Below are 13,140 nucleotides of genomic sequence, written 5' to 3' on the forward strand. Positions count from 1 at the left end.
GTGTGTGTGTGTGTGTGTGTGTGTGTTAGGTACAGTCCGGCTGGCTAAGAACAAATGGGACTTCTGTTTGCCGTGCACCTTGTTCAACAAAAAGCCACTACAGAGCTTTGAAAGTCGAAACAAGCACATTGTCAGTCAGGCGTGTCGCCTCCTGGTTTAAGTCGACAGCTTCAAGCCCTGCCAATGACAACAATGATTTTAAGGCTGCTGACGGAGTGCGATTATGCAGCAACCATCCGGCCTCCTCCTAGATTATAAACACATCACACAAGGGTGTCTTTAATCTTTACTTAGTTTGACTAAAAAGATGAAAAGAAGCAGATGGGAAACAGACTCCAGAATGACAAAAGACACACGAGGAAGTCAAATAAGAGATGTGAAAGGCAGACAACCTCGATTACATGTTGAGTTTCTTGTACAAATTCAAGCAACTCTTACAGAGAGGGAGGAGGGGGCGCATAGGTAAGACTAAACAAAAAAATTTTTTTAAACTTCTGACCAGCTTTTGGAAAAGCTCGTCAGCGAGTCAAAACGGTTATTTCACAATCAAATTCTTTTAAATCATCAACGCCACCCAATTGTGAGTCACCGTTGCAGGCCATGTGATTTACACTATGGCCACGCTACATTAAACAAAATCTCAGGAAGTGGCCATGGTCATAGCCACTGAAAGAAACAACAGTTTTATAGCAGAGGTGTAAAGAAAAGAAGAAAACATTGTTTGGACTATCCATCACTCGTCAACATCCAACTCTTATCATCTGTGTTTTTTATTTGACTTGCAGCACAGCTAAAGGACCAAGCTCAGACTACACAAAGTTAAACACTAAAAAAAAAAACAGACACTTTTCATAATTACGAACAGGCTCAAATTGAACTGACCACCGATTGCCTTTCATAGACAACAAGGACTACAGTTAACAGCGCGGATGATTTACTAAAAGACACGTTCCAGTAAACTTTGCTCAATGTTAGTTATTTTGCCTCTTCTACCACACAGCGGACAAGTACCAACTATCATTTGAAGGTCTTTAATGCTATAAATGTCCACAATTTAAGAGGGCTTAAATTGAAACTAAACGATGAACTAAACGACTAAATAATGAAACTAAACGATGATGCACCGAAGGTGCTTTTAGAGTTGTGCAGGAGTACTTGCATATGGAAATAAGGCTGTTGATGTCAGTTGAGGCTGAAACTACATGTGTCAACAAGTCACTGTTAGCAGTGTTAAATGCTGAAACGCATCAGGCCCAAGATCCCTTGTAAACACTTGTTTTGTCCGTTCTGTCCATCTAAAGCTACATCCATTTTAGCTTTCGTTAAGTATCCACACCAGCCGTTTTTTTTTTTTTTTTTTTAAACCCTAAAATGGAGGCTTTTGAAAACACTGCGAATCCCATTTTTGTTGAAAAAAAAAAAAAAAAAAAAAAAGGAAACTTTTGAAAACGGTGACGCAGACACTCGAGCTCAATTGCTGATTGGGTCTTATTAATCATGCCGTGTCCTTTCCTGATTTGTCACAACTCTATCATATGATCCCTTTTCCCAATGAAAAATGAACCACATTAGCCTTGACTTCCAGCGGTTAACTCAACATAGATAACATATTACAGACCTTGTTGTCTAAGCTAGCAGCTGTTTCGCAGTTAAACTACTGCCTACATGTGCAGGAGGCATGCGAGTGATTTGCGACAATTCCCGTGTCCGGCGGCGTTATCAGCTCTATATTGAACGTTGCCCACGTGACCCATCAAGTTCTGTGACCTGCCCTGATATTCTTACCCCGACCCTCTAAATCCTTGTGTCTAAACTTTACCAACACTGCAGGACAAAGACTCTGATGGGTCACCAAATACAAAAGTATCAGCAGTTTTAGGTGGCATGCCCAGTGAACGGTCACAGTAATTACTTTCAGGCCTTTTAGTATCGATGGAGATTAGTCTTGAATTGTTGCTGAACTGCTCGTGTGGAAGGAGCCTTTTGGCATTTGTCGAGTGAAAAATGGCGTTTGAAGATGAAAATGTATTATTGTTGATGTAGCCTAACTAACATATGTTTGTTTTTAATCATTAGAAAAGGGAATACCATAGAATAGTTCTACAAAGGTGGCTTAACTATTTCTTGAAGGTTTCAACAAAAAGTTTGCTGTACTTTTGTGTCCTTCCAAAAACTGGAACTTATTTGAAAAGTTTTGATTTTAAGGCAAGTTATATTGGAAACGAACATACTCTATATGAAAAACCAAGGTTTACTTTGGATTTTAAATAAATAAGGAAGTCCTCCATGAAAACTGATGGAAGAAATAATGCAAAACTGGTGTTGACATGATGTGACTGCTTATGAGCTTGACCTGTTTTTAAGTAGGCCTTGAACCAGCTTCAAAACTCAGACTTGGCTATGTAGAGAAGAAAACCAAAACCCAGATCGAGAAAGCCTTTATAGGCATTCTTCTTCAGGATAAAAGGTTACGACAGGACTCCATGCCTTTCTTTAAACACCCCACTCGTGTCTTAAGACTTCCATTAATAAATAACTAAAATTACTGACTTGAGCCAACTACAGTTACTGTACGCATATGTCGCTGGTTTTCCACGAATGCACATGTCCACTGTTTTCAATATGGGGGACAAAAGCTACTGTGAGCAAGTATGGCCTATCACCACAAAGTCAGCAGGGAGACAGTAAAACATAATCGCTGCACAAAAAAACAAATATCATCCAATGGGGAAAGCCTGTCTGACATGCCACAACAACAACTACTACAGCATGGTGGAAGCGATGTCCCTGTTTTTACTCCCCATATAAATCCCCAGGAACAGCTAATGTCACATGCCAGATAACTTCTTTGGAAATGTAATCTTTAATTTCTAAACTAGGAAATGGGGGGGTTGCATTTGTCCAGCGAAGTGAGGCCCAACTGAACATAGTGCTTATTCCTTTCTGAGGGTGCAGTAGCTAAAACTGTTGGCTGTGCAAGTCAGACGTGACTCAATAACCACAAATTCAATAAAACCACACACAAGTGATTTACAACAACGCGACAGACAATTTTTTTTATTTCAATGTAACTCGTTTAAACTTGGACCGTAAACAAACTTCGGTTTGCATATTTCGCCGAGCCTACACCCAAAGCCCAAATCCTACAGAGCTCATCTATTGGCAAAATAATAAGATTTGCATCCCCCCCCCCCCCCCGAGTAGGAAAAACATGACTACACAAAACACGTCTTACACAAGATTAAATAACATTTGTTATTATCAGAGTGTAATGGCCAGCTACGTTTACTCGAGTCATTCACGAGTGTCCCAAACAGAAAAGGTCAAAATCTCTCCAGAGATGAAAAGGCAGTTCACTCTCTAAATTAATTAATCAACTCATCTAACTCACAACATAACAGCCAGGCCACATCTACCAAAACGAACAGAAAACAGGAAGAATTGATGGTTATCTGAGCACCGTGAACGCGGCGCCGGGTTTCTGTGACTCAACCACTATGCGAGGCCATCCAAAAACATCTCGTATGACTTGTGTACAGATATAATGAAAATTCTGTGTTTTATTCCTATCAGACACATAAGCAAAGCTGCCAACTAAGTTGTGCATTTCTTACCCTGACTGAGAGGCCATGGCCCCAACCACTGAAACATTGGAAGGAGGAGGGGAGGAGGGTTCAGAGGATCTCCCAGGGATTCAGAAGTATTCTCGTCATGACTTGTCAGCCTAAATGTGTACGCCAACCTCCTCCAGTAAGGATAATCTGACCCTTTTGTTTTCCTAAATGTATCTGTAGGCGTCCAGCTGGAAGAGTGTAACCACAGTTTCTTTACTCGACTCAAAGGTACAGTGTATTTCCTTGGAGTGGAGACAAATCTGACTTAGGGAGGGGAGGTGACTGCTTGTTTTCGGGAGATACCACGTCGGCAAACACCGGGGGTAGTCACATGCTAGGTGAAGTCTAGAGGCAGCCGCAGCTTCCTGATCTGTTTGAGGGTTTTGAGGTTAAAGCATGTCCGGAGATCAAGCAAGGTGAAATGAGGCAGGCGGTGGATAAGAATAGGGGTGAGAGAGAGAGTGTGTGTGTGTGTGTGTGTGTGTGTGTGTGTGTGTGTGTGTGTGTGTGTGTGTGTGTGTTGTGTAAATGTTAAGAATGAATGTGACAGAGAAAAATGAAGGAGACGATTCATCTCGTTTCCAGAAGAGTGTCAGACTAACAGCACCGTGTGCCGATTTTAATCTTCCACTATGAGGAAAAGAAGCTCAGCATGGAGCTGAGGAATCTTTTAATCTCAGTTAATTAAGCATATGAAATATCTGAAGGGAGCTTTGCACGAGCACAATGCTCAGCAGGAGTTTGAAAAGACTGCTGAAACTGTAATACATCCGTGTCTTAAAAATGAACGTGACCGATTACACCTTCAAGTCTTAAATCAAAGAAGAGAGACGAGAAGAAAAGAGAAGGAAAAAGTCTTCCTGAAGGTAATTACACCTTCCAGTAAACTCAAAAGCAAGGAGAGTAAAGCAAAAGATAATAAAATAAAAGGTGGTTTTAAAAAAAAAAAAAAAGAGGAAAGAAACGAGCTTTGTTTAAGACAGCTTTACAGCAATAATAATTTACAAGCTGGCCATCCAGGCCAATTAATGAGCACATCTACAGGGAGGGAAACGGCACTGAAGAATCAGTTAAAGGGGAATAAATCTCACCTCTCTCCGAGAATGGCACGGTCCACCTCCTCCCATAAAAGGAGATGTTATTTTACACCGCAGGGCCTCTCCTCCGTGTGATGTCACTCCCCTCAGCAAGACGCGGCCAATCAGAGCTCGCCTTTCCGTCAACAACCTCCCTCCCCCCCTCCCTCCCCCACTATGCCCTGAGCACAGGGCACAGCACCCATGCACCCTGTTAAAGTGACAGCGCACAGGTTTCCGGCACGCTGCTTGTAACAAACATGAGACTTTTTCATCAGCTACATGTGATGACGACACATGCTGACAAATGTGGCATCAGCACATCTCTCACAAGGATGATTATGTGGTACAAACACTGACAATACCACACCTCCTCACTTCTCTGCCGGCTTCCTGTTTTGTGAAAGGCTGATTTCGATATTTGATCACATCTGGAGCACACTTTGGTTTGACTTGTGGATAACCACCAGAGTCTGTACAAACGTTCACATTTACAGCTAAATGTCTTTTACACTTTGCCTTTAAGTTGAGGCCATCATGTTTTCTTAAAATTACGCGTTTGTAGTATTTATATTTACCTACAATTTACAATGTTGTGTTTGTCAGTCCTGGAAGAAAGGTTTTTGCATTTGTATTTTGTATTTTGGTGGCCACCAGTTTTCATTTGAATATAAAGGGGGTAATTTATATACAAAGGGGGTTGAATATAAAGGGGGTAATTTATATACAAATAAAAACTGGTGGCAGCAATTTATTTTTTCAGACTTTGGAAGGACTTGACCAAGCCCCTACCACCTTTTAAACTTACTTCTGAAAACATATCTATTACTTGCTACTGTCTTCTAAATTATCTTTAATGTTATCACTTCTTTTCTCCAGTATTCTCTTCAGTATGAATATGTTTGATATATTTGATCACTCAGGAATTTTGTTGCAATAAACCAGTAAATCAATAAAGATTATTATTGGTTTTTTTTTTTAGAACATTTGTTCTACTTTAGGAAACATTCACAATGGGGCACTTTTATATTCTTTCTGGTGGGCTGTTAAATCATGGTGTTATTTACAATATACTGGAAAGTAAACAAAAGAAAAACAATCCTGAAAACAAAGTTCGGTCATAAAATGATGAATTCCAAACTGGGGAAACTCCCTTGGACTCAGTTTATAATAAATAAAGTTGATATACAAAGTCGTAAATTGACACTAACACTGTACAGAAGTGAGAACAGCTGCATGTCTTTATGATCAGGGCTGATGTTTTTGTAAATCCTGTACTGTTTTGACTAACTTCAACTTAATAATAAATCTAAAAACACCATCTTTTTCCGTTCTCTTTAAGTTTATACTATCACAGGGTACTCTGTTATTTTCAGCACTTCAATTACATTTACCACTTTCTTTTATAATTAGAATCAGACTACTACCCTTGGTTGATTAAATCGATAGCAGGGTTCATTAAGGAGCAAATGTAACTGAGAATCTACAAAGCTGTGTGATACCACCGAACTGGTATGCAATCTAAAGATCATAGCAACAGTAGAAGGTGTTGACGTTCTGCGCCAACTGTGAAGATCACAAATGGTTCTAGTTTTGCAACAGATTTTCACGACAACAATGAATAAAAAGATAAATATCACGTCATATTTAATCAGTTGTGTTTACACAACCCCAAACCCCAAATCATTGTTTATGAGTGACTTCCTGCATTTTATACAAACAGTTCAAGAAGAGTATTTTATAACGTGAACAGTGAGTTCTCAGTAATGGGTACAGATGGGCAGCCAGTGCCACCACCCCTGGTGCTTTTGAAGCAAACCTGCTGACTGCAGGAATTCCAGAGGGAGTGTCCATTTAAATGGTGCAAACCTGCCTCCTATAAGCAGCTGTTTGGGAAGGACTGCTGTCAAGACCACATGCTGCTAAGACAAGGAGTTGATAAGAAATTGTTAGAAAACACTCATTTTTGAAAGTAAAGTGACTTTCAAACTCTATAAAAGCTAATCATTTTCCTGAAGAAATTTGTGCAAGTACAAAGACATATTTCTGTATCTGTTTTTCTTGCAGAGACATCATCTCATTCACACAACAACAACATAAATAAGCTTAATTTTCGGTGTGCCTTTTATATCACAGCATTAAGCTAAAGATGTTTAAGGAAGAAAATGTCAAAATGTGTTGTCTTAAATTCTTGCTTCAATAAAAAACCCTAAGATATTTCCGTGGCTTCAGATTAGCTCCAATTAGCATATGAAAACAAGCCTAGAGTCTTGATTGGCATGTTCCCTAAACAAATGCTTACATCCTTTGAACTGACTCACTGCCTGGAATGCCTCCACACAGCAGGCGGGCATTATTGGATTCAGTGGGAGCCTTAAGCACTTACCAATCAGGGCCTAGTGCTGTGACTGTTGTGTGCTCACAAACTATTCCGTCATTATTAATTTAGAGATTTTATAAAAGTTTGACATTCAAGCAAACCTGATTACCGAGAGGTGAGAGGTATATCGTTCTCAATGAACACACAAACTCAATGTTAATTTTGAAAACGGCACTATGTTCCTTTAAGACCACGTCTTCTTCCAGACAAGATGATCAAATCAGGCTAGAGTAGAGAAGATTAGGATTCACATTAATAACTTTTCCATTACTAAACTGAACTTGTCTATCTTGCTCATCTCTCAAAACAGCCTTATGACGTGTGGTAAACATGATAAACAGCATACAAACCTAAACAGCAACCACCTGAAAAGCCCTCGGGGGTTTCGAATTGATAATTATTGTCCGACAAACCCAGAAAGTAAATGCTCTCACTTTCAGCTCTGACACAGATAACACAATGCCCAGGGTCCTTTTTCTGCCAAAATTGTTAGTGGAACATGTCACACACCCCTCAATTATCTTGGCAACGTTTCCAGAGGAACTGCGTCATTCAAGCTCTTCAATATGCACGCCAAGCTTGTCAAGAGGCTTTTACTTCTTTGCAAGACCCTCTTCACTGGTTTGGCTGATTCAACATACTATAGTGGACCATGCACCCCATTTTAACTCGGTATGTCCAGCCGCAGTTTTGTGGATATGTCACTGATGGCAGTTTAACTTGGATTATACATTAAAAAGTGTCAACTATTTAACATACTAGCATTTCATTAGCATTTCATAAATATTCATTGGTTATTTATGTAGCCGATAAAGAGCAAAACACATGCTAAAACAACCCATCTTGGCCTGTCATGCATATCTATGCTACGCTTTGTTCGATCAGACCTGAAGCATTAACACTGACCGACATGAACACTCCACCCAAGACATCAATTAACCGTTCCTTATTCGCTTAGTTTTTCCGTCATGAAAGAACAACTACCCCGCTGAAACGTAACCGAGGCCATTAAAACGGCAGGCAGCACGCAAACTTTTACTGCAACAACGTGCCGGTCATACAACAACACTGCAGCCCCGCTGAGTAATTTTCCATACATCAGTCACAGGTGTTATTACTCAGGGAACAGTCTAGACAAGATCTGTTGCTGAAACTTCTGTCTATCTGGAGAACCTACAGCGTACCGCTCTGAACCTCAAAACAAACCTCTGCAGGTCACAGAACAGTATTTCTTGTGGGCGAATGTGATTAAAGTAGAACTGCAACAATTAGCTGATCAACGTGAAAATGATTTCGCAGTTATTTTTGATAAGTGAATCAGGAATTAGTGAGTTGTTTTGGGGTTTTTTCCAAAGGAAAGTTGTCTGTTGCCAGCTTCTCAAATATATTGCATGCATTTTTTTTTTTGCTATACATCACGGTAAGATAAATATTGGGTTCGGGCTGGTTGGTCAGACATCTGAGGATGTCACTTTGGATGTCACTTTGGATTGTGGGAAAGTATACAGGGAATTTTTTTTCATTGTTTAATGACTTTATAGATAAAAAGATTAATCTAAAAGATAATTTGTTGATGAAAAAAGTTGTTAGTTGCAGCCCCAGAATAAAAAATGTAATTGCATTGATTCATACGTTTGCAAGTAGGTAGGTAGTTACTTTATTAATCCCCGAGGGGAAATTTTTTTGCTACAGCAGCATACAGAAGCAATGAGATAATAATAGAAATAATAATAGAATAGTCCTAGTGCTTAAGTTAGCAATACGAGTGCATTAATTACAAAAGTTCTGTCAACTTATTACTTAAATTCATAACAACTACTTCTTCTGTAGCCATCACACTCAAGAATATTTACCGTTTAAGTTACTGACCCATTCATTATTTCCTGCAATGTACTTAACCTTGAAAATACTACTGCCACAAATTGCATTACGGTTTATGCAACAGAATATGACTGAATCTGTTATTGTACCATTTCAAAACAAGTGCGATGGAGCAGTATATCACAGCACTGATCTATGCCAGATCTGTGAAGTGAAATGGCCTTAATGAGCTTCCCCTTCATAGGACTATATGGCCACGAGAGCTTAACTCACATCCTAGAGAACAAAAGCGGAGGAACAGATGCACGAGGTCAGGACACAGTGAGTAGCATATTTTTCTGCTGTGTGAGCAACAGTACTGAGGGATAAAAAAAGAGCTGCTGATGTCTGATTAGATTTGGGGCTAATTAAACTGGCAGACTCTGGAAGAGCCTTCAAACAACTTTCTCTCGACAAGCTTTTCTTAGTACAGGAAATCATATTTGGCTGTAAACTTACGGACCGCAAGATGAAGACTTTTAGCTCTTATTTTGGGACGGTGTTAATGAGGGGAATGTAAATGCTAAAAAGCAGTTGCGTCTCTGCAGACACAGACACCACGTAATAGTGACGACTCCTTTGTGGCTTCATTAATTTACTTCATTCATCAAAAAGGAGAGAAAGATGAAGCTGATGAGACAAGATAAAGACGCAATCTGGAGCCTTTGGTGTAATTCATATAAGTAACCCTCAATTTTGGGAAGGCAGCCATACAGTCTTGTACAATGAGTTGTTGTTGAACAGCCTGAAACTAGGCATTGCTCACTTCCCAAAAATCCAGCTTGCAAAACCACACTGTAGTACAACTGCACTGTACAATAGATGTGCCAAAGCCAAAGCAAACATGCACCCACTGCTCTGTCTGGAACAGAAAAACAAATCACCATAACATCTTGACAGGGCATCTGCCCTTTGCCGTGGCAACAGAGGAAACGGTTATACTATAGCTTCCGGCCAAAACCTAAATAGGTGAAGAGGATTTCACAATGAGCTGCGTCACAGGGAGCAGTTACACATTACTAATAGGCTGTTTACTACAGTTGCGTAATGACTAAATTTCTTCGTAATGTTACAACTTAACAAAGCTGTCATCGGGGAGTTGACAAACTTTACTCTTTGCATTGGTCCGCTTAAGCTTGCCCGAGTTGTTTCGGTGGTTACCCTAACCCAGAACTATCACACCCGGCCATCCTGCAGTCACAGTCCCACTTTGCAACAAAAAGCAGTGTGCAACATACTGAGCTATTTTAACAGTTTAAACTGACACCTGAATATCCAAAACTTATCTTTAATTATTTCTCAGTGAGGAAAATGTTATTTCATGTAAAAAGTTAGGATACAGATATTGAGGCTTCGATCCAACCCTGGACCACAGCCGGATTAATCACCAAAGCAGCTCGTATGTTTCAACTAAAGTTTCTGACACACTGCTGTCACAGTACGCCGTTCAAGCAATTTGGCAAAGGCATTATGCTTCAAGTTGCTTTTACCACTCCAATGGAAGTATATTGAATTTTTTTTTTCTTCTATTGTCAAACAAGTGAATTGCCTTCTGTGACTCCATTTGAGAGGCATACGATAATTCAGTTGAACTATTTACTCGCTTTAACGCAAGTTGGAATATGCAATGCGTCTTAAACTAGAAAATAGTGCTGCTGACATCACGGTCCGACAGTAAGGAGGTGTTTACACCGACTTAATTTAACACGAAGGCGATGTTATGACTCCTGTAATGACCGCATGAAAATCAAAAAAAAAAAAAAAAAAAACGCACTTGTAGTAACACATCCGTAGACGGTACACTTCACAAACAACTCCCAACCACAACTCCATCCACCACCTGACGACAATCGTTGTTGTGTCAGTTCCCAGCAATCTGCCATAAACGGGTTCGTGACCTCGGTGCTCCCCTATCTTCACCAATCAGGGTTTTCCTCGTCCCCGGGGTCTCCAAGTCCATCCTCCTCAAGTGTGCAGGCGTATCCTGTGATATTACAAAACTGTTGAGAGGAACTCTGGACTTATGGTACATTTTCTGGCCCTTCCCCCAACTGTGGCACGTAAAATGGCTTCCTAGAAAAGCGTATCAGCTGTCCCTTGGCTTGGACCAAAGCACACACACACACACACACACACACGGGCTACTTTCTCGTCTTCTCGTAGTCAATTTTGAGAGTCAACAGAAATAACTTTGACTTGAAACAGCTGGGAGTGGCACCGAGACTCGTCCACCGCGATAAAACGCAGGACACATAATGTGCAAAGAGGACAACAGCGAGCCTCAAAAGTTTCTGCGAGTAACAAACGACTCTCTTCGGCCTCCCGAGTAACTAGTTCAGTTGTCCCGTCGTCTGCTGCAGAAACTGCAAGCAAGTCAAAAATAATAATAATAATAATAATTTAGTTTGGGGGAGGAAATTTAAGTTTATTTCATGGAAGTTTAGCTGCAAACATTACGGTGTAATTTGCGTTGTAATACAACCGGAGCAAATTCTGTTTTATCATTCAAGTACTTATCAGCACTAGTTCACGGTTTAAGTGATGCCGACCACGGCTTTAAAAACAACAACAACAACAACAACAACAACAGAAAACACAAACATCGGACGTCATGACCTGCTTTAAGTTACAGGAACAAAAACATGATCACTATCACTGCGACGTTAGCCTCAGTTTTTCCCACATTTAACCATCCTTCAGATATATATATATATATATATATTTTTTTAGCGTTTTCCTGACACCAAAAAAAAACAACAACAACAACAAATCGTTTAAGAGGCCAACACGCTCCTCTTCGGGACTACCTGGATCTTTTTTTTTTTTTTTTTTTTTAGCATACTAGTTAGCTAAGCCAAACCGGCTAGTAGCGTTTTGAAGGCTAGCGGCCAGCTAGCTCTGAAATTCATGAATTTTTTTCGCGGAAATCGAAACGAACATTCACTCCAAATGTCGGATAACCACCCGGTGCGATTAATCGCCAAGTAAAACCCGCCGTGTCGGTTCGGCATCCTCACCTCTTGTCTTCTTTTTAGGCCCAAACCATTCTAGCTATTGGAAAGCTCTTTTCTCTTTGTCTTTTTCCACTTCCAGTTAACACGCAAAATGGACTCAGCAAAACGCTTATAACAAGCTAAAACGCTAAAACCAAATGGACGGTCTTCATCTTCTCCTTAAAACGCAACCGTGACGTCGAGTGGAAAACAAAACGGAATCATTCTCCCTCTCGTTCATGTTTTTTTTTTTTTTTTTTTTTTTTTATATATTCCTCCTGACAGAAGTGACTGATAGGTAAGGAGACTGCTAGCTAAGTTAAGCAGCCAAGCAGGTACCACAGACAGGATTCAATGCATGGATGCGCCGCCTTCACGGGCTGTCGGAAACATCGCGAATCCAACCACCTGACCATGTAAACATGACAGGAAAGTTTTTCTTTTGTAAACATAACAGGGTAAAATAAATAAATAGACGGGATTTTTACGGAGCCGTGTCAACGATAGACCGTTTGAAAACACTACTGATCTTAGTTTTTTTTTTTTTTTTCCGGTGGCGTAGTTTATATAACGAGATATAATTATTTATCGCGATAACGGACCTATCAGATTCCAAATTAAGGAATATAAATAATTGTGAGGTTGTTAGGTTAAATATAGGAGCCTATTTAAATTGTTACTCGGTAGTCGGACGGTAACAGCGTGGACAGTTTTTTAAAGATATGGGTATTTCCTACGTACCCTGAATGCAACACTTCCGTGACGCACAGGTTCCTCACACTTGACGCTTAGGACGGAAATCACGGAGAGCGTTTCATTGTTCCCTGATTAATGGCCTAATCTAATTTTAAATACACAACTTGACTGATAAATTCAGATGTCAGGTGCCTTTCTTTGGTGTAAAAAAAAATAAAAAATTAAACTATAGCCTTAAACCAAGTTGTTTCTCCCCCCCATAAATAGTCAATTTAAATGTGTTACAACTCATGTTTATGATTTCTAGTATATGTTGGATACCTTATTTCTCCAAGGAAAGCATGCATAAAAATTCCCCAGACAAAAACCCATAGGTTATAATGTCCAAAAGATACATAATGTTCGATCAAGCATTTTGAAACGCAAACCTGCGTGCTTTGATTTATGGACACTTTTCAAATTCATCTTCATCATCATCGCCCAGGGCCTGATTTAAAACACTGGCCAATAATCTGGGGCTA

General features: G+C 40.0%; 2 protein-coding genes across 4 annotated transcripts in view; both read right to left on the reverse strand.

Moving 5' to 3' along the window:
• Positions 1-12,288, reverse strand: part of aff4 (AF4/FMR2 family, member 4) — a 31,783-nt gene extending 19,495 nt beyond the window's left edge. For all 3 annotated transcript variants that reach the window (XM_069718268.1, XM_069718259.1, XM_069718252.1), the window contains exon 1: positions 11,948-12,288. The gene's annotated coding sequence lies outside the window, so the exon portion shown is untranslated. The remainder of the gene's footprint in view (positions 1-11,947) is intronic.
• septin8a (septin 8a) overlaps positions 1-13,140 on the reverse strand; it is a 251,550-nt gene that overhangs the window by 97,919 nt on the left and 140,491 nt on the right. The gene's annotated exons all lie outside the window — the stretch shown is intronic.

The sequence above is a fragment of the Brachyistius frenatus genome, unplaced genomic scaffold (genome assembly GCF_029030835.1).
Source record: "Brachyistius frenatus isolate BFR_SWC_R1_liver_20210118 unplaced genomic scaffold, ASM2903083v1 Contig_5, whole genome shotgun sequence".
Taxonomy (NCBI): domain Eukaryota; kingdom Metazoa; phylum Chordata; class Actinopteri; family Embiotocidae; genus Brachyistius; species Brachyistius frenatus.